Genomic DNA, 6907 nt, shown 5'->3' with positions numbered 1-6907 from the left:
TTTCCCACAGAGATTTGATCTGTGAATGTCTCGTGCTTTGTTCAGGCGCTGCTTGGAGATTTGAACTCCAGTGAGGTCACCATTAGGGGTGGAGCCTGTTCTGTTTCACACTGTCATCAGACGATGCGTTCACTGTCCGCTCACACCCGCTGTATTCATCACTGACACCGTTTCCCAGGTTCGGTAACTCTGACTGAAAGGGGTTCATTCTTTTTGCAGATTTAATGATGTTTTTTTTCTCTATGTGAAACCAGTCAGCTGTGAAACCAGTTATAAATAGACCCTTGGGGCCCTGAATGCATCATAAAGGATTTGAAACGCTGCCAAGATGTGTCCTGAACCGAACAATTGAAGAAAAAGTGATTCGAACAACTTGTTTTAAAACATGTGACCATGATGAATAATAATTAATAATTAATATAAATCCGCAACAGAAGAGTTTATTTTCCATTTTTCCAGTTAAGTGCGTTGCTGTCAAAAGGTTGAATTTCGTAGTTTTGTGTTGGATGAAAACGAGCAGAAGTCTGGTTCTGTAAGTTCATGTTACTCATGTTTGGATAAAAATAAAACTAGCGTGTAACACCGGTCTGTGGTCCACTGTTCATTGTTTACGTTGGCATCTACTTAGTGTTGTGAGCTAATGTTAGCATCAATGTTAGCATCATAGACAAGAAATAGTGCTTTTATGGTGAAGTTTCTCTTTAAGAAGTTTTTTTGTTTCTTTTCTCCTGAAATGTTGCTTAGCTTCATTCTTTTGCTAAAACACTTTGACTATTTATCTCCAACTGTTTATTTTAGATACAAATAAAATGTTTCCTTTGAATTTATCTGAAAAAAATGTAAGTTTCTCTAAATTCATTTTCATGATTTAATTATTTCTCATGACTTTTTACATTTTTATTCTTAATTGAATTTGTATTTATTTTCAATTATTTTTTTCATTTTGTCATTTATTACATTTTTACTCATCACTGTACCACCTGACAACAGGTGCTCACCACCTGTCTCTGCTGTCAAACACTCACCTGTTTGTTCATGAGGATGTAGATGACTGGGTTAATGACGGTGCTGCTCTTGGCGAGGATGGAAGGGACGACGGCGGTGATGGGGCTGATGACTCCCGGCCGTCCGAAGGTGGCCATCATGGCAACGACACATCACGGCATCCAGCAGAGCAGGTAACACACCACGCTGGTGAGGACCATGAACAGGATGTGGAACTCTCTACTGACAGGCCGATGTCCGCCTGATACGACCCTGAGACAAAACACAGGTGAGAAATCATAAGTACCACCTGAGAGACAAAACACATAAGGTGAGAAATCATAAGTACCACCTGAATGACAAAACACAGGTGAGAAATCATAAGTACCACCTGAGAGACAAAACACAGGTGAGAAATCATAAGTACCACCTGAATGACAAAACACAGGTGAGAAATCATAAGTACCCACCTGACAGACAAAACACAGGTGAGAAATCATAAGTACCACCTGAATGAGAAATCAAAGTACACCTGAGAGACAAAATGAGAAATCATAAGTACCACCTGAATGACAAAACACAGGTGAGAAATCATAAGTACCACCTGAGACAAAACACAGGTGAGAAATCATAAGTACCACCTGAGAGACAAAACACAGGTGAGAATCATAAGTACCACCTGACAGACAAAATACAGGTGAGAAATCATAAGTACCACCTGAGAGACAAAACACGACAAAACACAGAGACAAAACACAGGTGAGAAATCATTAGAACCACCTGAGAGACAAACACAGGTGAGAAAGCATTACAGCCACCTGACAGACAAAATGCAGGTGAAAAAACATTAGAATCACCTGACAGACAAAACCGAAGGTTAGAAAGTGCTTTAAACTACCTGACAGACAAACCCGGTGAAAACAGTAGAGGCACCTTACCAACAAAACAAAGGTGAAAAAGCATTAAACTACCTGACAGACAAAAACGAAAGGTGAAAATGTATTACAATCACCTGACAACAAAATGCAGGTGAAAAACAGTAGAACCACCTGACAGACAAACCGAAGGTGAAAATGCATTACAGGCACCTGACAGACAAAATGCAGGTGAAAAACAGTAAACTACTTGACAGACAAAACCGAAGGTAAGAAAATCATTAGGAACAACCTGACAAACAAAATGCAGGTGAAAAACTATTTAAACTCCTTGACAGACAAAATGCAGGTGAAAAAACATTAGAACCTCCTGACAGACAAGATGCAGGTGAAAAAACATTAGAACCTCCTGACAGACAAAATGCAGGTGAAAAAACAGTAGAACCTCTGGCAGACAAAACACAGGTGAGAAAGCGTAGTATAAACCTGACAGACAGAGCACAGGTCAGAAACCCCCAGACTAGTCTGTTCTTATTACCTGTTGATAAATTAGAGTAAAAAAAACTTTTATGTTTCTTAGAAAACTTTACCAAACTGCAACTGAAATGTTTTCTTTTTTTATCTGATTTGTTTTCTGTATTTCTGGATAATTCCCGTCTGAGATTTGGAGTGGAAGTACGACAGTAAAGTGAAAGTATCTCACATTTGTAATCCAAGTCCATTAAAACAGTAAAAACTGAGCCTCTGAACCAGGCTGGAGGAATCAGTGGAGGAATGAGAGTTTGATCATGTGACCACGTCGGCTCAGGGAGCAGGAGATTAATCACATGACTGATTCTGCCAGAACTGAAACATTTAATATCTAATATTTAAAGAAAGACAAAGTAAACATGAAGTTATTAAAACATCAAATATAAATATATGTGAAGGAGTATTAAAATATAACAAGTTAACATAAATTAAAATAATTCAAAACAAGTTTAAATGATAAATAAACTGAATATTTCAATAAAAACACTCAAATTAATATTTAAATATTATCAAAAGGAAAAATAGATGTGAAGAAACAAGAAAAAAAATATAATATGAATAAGAATTGGACAAATGTTAAAAATATTATCAATAAATACTCAAATGAAATAAAATAATATAAAATAAAACGGATATAAATACATGAATAGATTATATAAAGTATAAATAAAACAATAGATTATATAAAGTATAAATACATGAATAAAGTATAAATACATCAGATATAAATACCTGAGGAGATGAACAGAGTATAAATACATCAGATATAAATACCTGAGTAGATGAACAGAGTATAAATACATCAGATATAAATACCTGAGTAGATGAACAGAGTATAAATACATCAGATATAAATACATGAATAGATTATATAAAGTATAAATACATCAGATATAAATACCTGAGGAGATGAACAGAGTATGAATACATCAGATATGAATACCTGAGGAGATGAACAGAGTATAAATACATCAGATATAAATACCTGAGTAGATGAACAGAGTATGAATACATCAGATATAAATACCTGAGGAGATGAACAGAGTATAAATACATCAGATATAAATACATGAATAGATTATATAAAGTATAAATACATGAATAAAGTATAAATACATCAGATATAAATACCTGAGGAGATGAACAGAGTATAAATACATCAGATATAAATACCTGAGTAGATGAACAGAGTATGAATACATCAGATATAAATACCTGAGTAGATGAACAGAGTATGAATACATCAGATATAAATACCTGAGGAGATGAACAGAGTATAAATACATCAGAGTACCTGTTTGACGGCGTACAGCAGCCGGCCGTAGCAGTACACCATGACGAGCACCGGGAGGCCGAGACAGAACAGGAACAGACACACGATGTAGGAGTGAGACCCGGACGACCTCTCGGTCCACGTCACCGAGCAGCTGGTCCCGGCTCCCTCCAGACCATAGCTGCTCCAGCCCAGCAGGGGGGGCACCGTCCAGACCACCGAGTACAACCACGACCCCCCCACCGCCAGCAGGGGCTTCCGGTAGTCCGATACCCGCTTGTTACAAACCATCAGGGTGCTGTAGCGCTCATAGGACAGGACGGCCAGGGACACCAGGGACACGATGCCTGAAGGAGACAGGAGACATGAGAGGAGGAGACATGAGAGGAGGAGACATGAGGAGACATGAAGGAGGAGACATGAGAGGACACCAGGGACACGATGCCTGAAGGAGACAGGAGACATGAGAGGAGACCAGGGACACGATGCCTGAAGGAGACAGGAGACATGAGAGGAGACCAGGGACACGATGAGGAGACATGAGAGGAGACATGAGAGGAGGAGACATGAGAGGAGACCAGGGACACGATGCCTGAAGGAGACATGAGAGGAGACATGAGAGGAGGAGACATGAGAGGAGACCAGGGACACGATGCCTGAAGGAGACAGGAGACATGAGAGGAGGAGACATGAGAGGAGGAGACATGAGAGGAGACCAGGGACACGATGCCTGAAGGAGACAGGAGACATGAGAGGAGGAGACATGAGAGGAGACGTGAACGCGACGTGAGCCAGACATGAATCTCCAGATGAAACAACATGAACGTGAAGGTTTGAGGAGTCCTCCTGAGAACGTTAGAATCTCCAGATAGAATAACGTGAAGGTTTGAGGAGTCCTCCTGAAACGTTAAACGTCTCCAGATAGAATAACGTGAAGGTTTGAGGAGTCCTCCTGAAACGTTAAACGTCTCCAGATAGAATAACGTGAAGGTTTGAGGAGTCCTCCTGAGACGTTAAACGTCTCCAGATAGAATAACGTGAAGGTTTGAGGAGTCCTCCTGAGACGTTAAACGTCTCCAGATAGAATAACGTGAAGGTTTGAGGAGTCCTCCTGAGACGTTAAACGTCTCCAGATAGAATAACGTGATAGAATAACGTGAGGTTTGAGGAGTCCTCCTGAAACGTCACCTCCTGATTCTACTGAAGCTGCTCTCTGAACCGTTTCCAGCAGACGGATCTCTTCTGACCCAAATCTCTCTAATTCCATCCTCACAGAGAGATTAAGTCCTGAACCGAACCGTCCCCCATGACGGTCTGATCCGCCTCATCAGGTCTGAGGAATCAACACCAGTCCACCTCAGTCCTCAAACGGGGTCACTCTGAACCACAAAGAAAGAACCTCGAACACTTATTATCCTTTAACTTAAAAGATTTAAGAGGCCCTGAGGGTTCAGGGGCCCTGAGGGTTCGGGGTTCCTGTTCCTGAGGGTTCAGGGGGTTCAGAGGCCCTGAGGGTTCCTGAAGTTCCAGAGGCCCTGAGGGTTCGGGGTCCCTGAGGGTTCGGGGTCCTGAGGGTTCAGGGGTTCCTGAGGGTTCAGGGTCCCTGAGGGTTCAGAGCCCTGAGGGTTCAGGGTCCCTGAGGGTTCGGGGTTCCTGAGGGTTCGGGGTTCCTGAGGGTTCAGAGGCCCTGAGGGTTCAGAGGCCCTGAGGGTTCGGGGTTCCTGAGGGTTCGGGGTTCCTGAGGGTTCGGGGTCCCCGTGTCCAGTCTAAAGCTGGGTGTCATGTCAGTAGAAACGGTAGATCCTGTTACTGAACATCTTCATCACCTCCACCATGTTTATAAAACACACAGGTCATGTGACCCAGAGATCAAAGATAGGATCAGAGGGAGGCGTCACTCTGACTTATAACGACTGAATAAACACTTTGATGTTCATAATAACTTTTCTTTCTTTTTAACTTTCTTTTAACTTCTAAAGTGGATCCATCAGACCACCTGCTGCTCCACCGGACAGAAAAACACTGTTTTACTGTGAAGATATATGAAGTAGATGTATATATATATATTCATAAAGTTAATAAATATAAAGTAGTTATATACCAAAAGTAGATTTATATTCCTAAAGTTGATAAATATAAAGTAGTTATATACCAAAAGTAGATTTATATTCCTAAAGTTGATAAATGTAAAGTAGTTATATACCAAAAGTAGATTTATATTCATAAAGTTGATAAATGTAAAGTAGTTATATACCAAAAGTAGATTTATATTCATAAAGTTGATAAATGTAAAGTAGTTATATACCAAAAGTAGATTTATATTCATAAAGTTGATAAAAATAAAGTAGTTATATACCAAAAGTAGATTTATATTCATAAAGTTGATATACATAATACTACATATCATATATACTCCATTTAATATCCACTACATGTTATATTTACTACATATATGTATATATATATATCTATATATATGTAGTAAAGTATATATATATATACATGTGCTACCCATGTAGTTGCACGCACCGAAGCAGGAGTTGGTGTGTAACATGCAGCCGTGGCGGCCGTACAGCCAGCGGCCTCTCTGTGTAAAGGTGAGTCTCTCTCTGTGTAAAGGTGAGTCTCTCTCTGTGTAAAGGTGAGTCTCTGTGTAAAGGTGAGTCTCTGTGTAAAGGTGAGTCTCTGTGTAAAGGTGAGTCTCTGTGTAAAGGTGAGTCTCTCTGTGTAAAGTCTCTGTGTAGTCTCTCTGTGTAAAGGTGAGTCTCTCTCTGTGTAAAGGTGAGTCTCTCTGTGTAAAGGTGAGTCTCTCTGTGTAAAGGTGAGTCTCTCTGTGTAAAGGTGAGTCTCTCTGTAAAGGTGAAAGGTGAGTCTCTCTGTGTAAAGGTGAGTCTCTCTCTGTGTAAAGGTGAGTCTCTCTGTGTAAAGGTGAGTCTCTCTGTGTAAAGGTGAGTCTCTCTCTGTGTAAAGGTGAGTCTCTCTCTCTGTAAAGGTGAGTCTCTCTGTGTAAAGGTGAGTCTCTCTCTGTAAAGGTGAGTCTCTCTGTGTAAAGGTGAGTCTCTCTCTGTAAAGGTGAGTCTCTCTGTGTAAAGGTGAGTCTCTCTGTGTAAAGGTGAGTCTCTGTGTAAAGGTGAGTCTCTGTGTAAAGGTGGAGTCTCTGTAAAGGTGAGTCTCTCTGTGTAAAGGTGAGTCTCTCTCTGTGTAAAGGTGAGTCTCTCTCTGTGTAAAGGTGAGTCTCTCTGTG

General features: G+C 40.5%; 1 pseudogene; it reads right to left on the bottom strand.

The window, feature by feature from the left end:
- Positions 1 to 1025: 1025 nt before the first annotated feature.
- LOC129115685 (parapinopsin-like) overlaps positions 1026 to 6907 on the bottom strand; it is a 6150-nt pseudogene continuing 268 nt past the window's right edge.

Source organism: Anoplopoma fimbria, unplaced genomic scaffold (assembly GCF_027596085.1).
Source record: "Anoplopoma fimbria isolate UVic2021 breed Golden Eagle Sablefish unplaced genomic scaffold, Afim_UVic_2022 Un_contig_12117_pilon_pilon, whole genome shotgun sequence".
Taxonomy (NCBI): domain Eukaryota; kingdom Metazoa; phylum Chordata; class Actinopteri; order Perciformes; family Anoplopomatidae; genus Anoplopoma; species Anoplopoma fimbria.
Note: the sequence above shows the minus strand (reverse complement) of the source record. Positions and strands in the feature narration are given on the sequence as shown.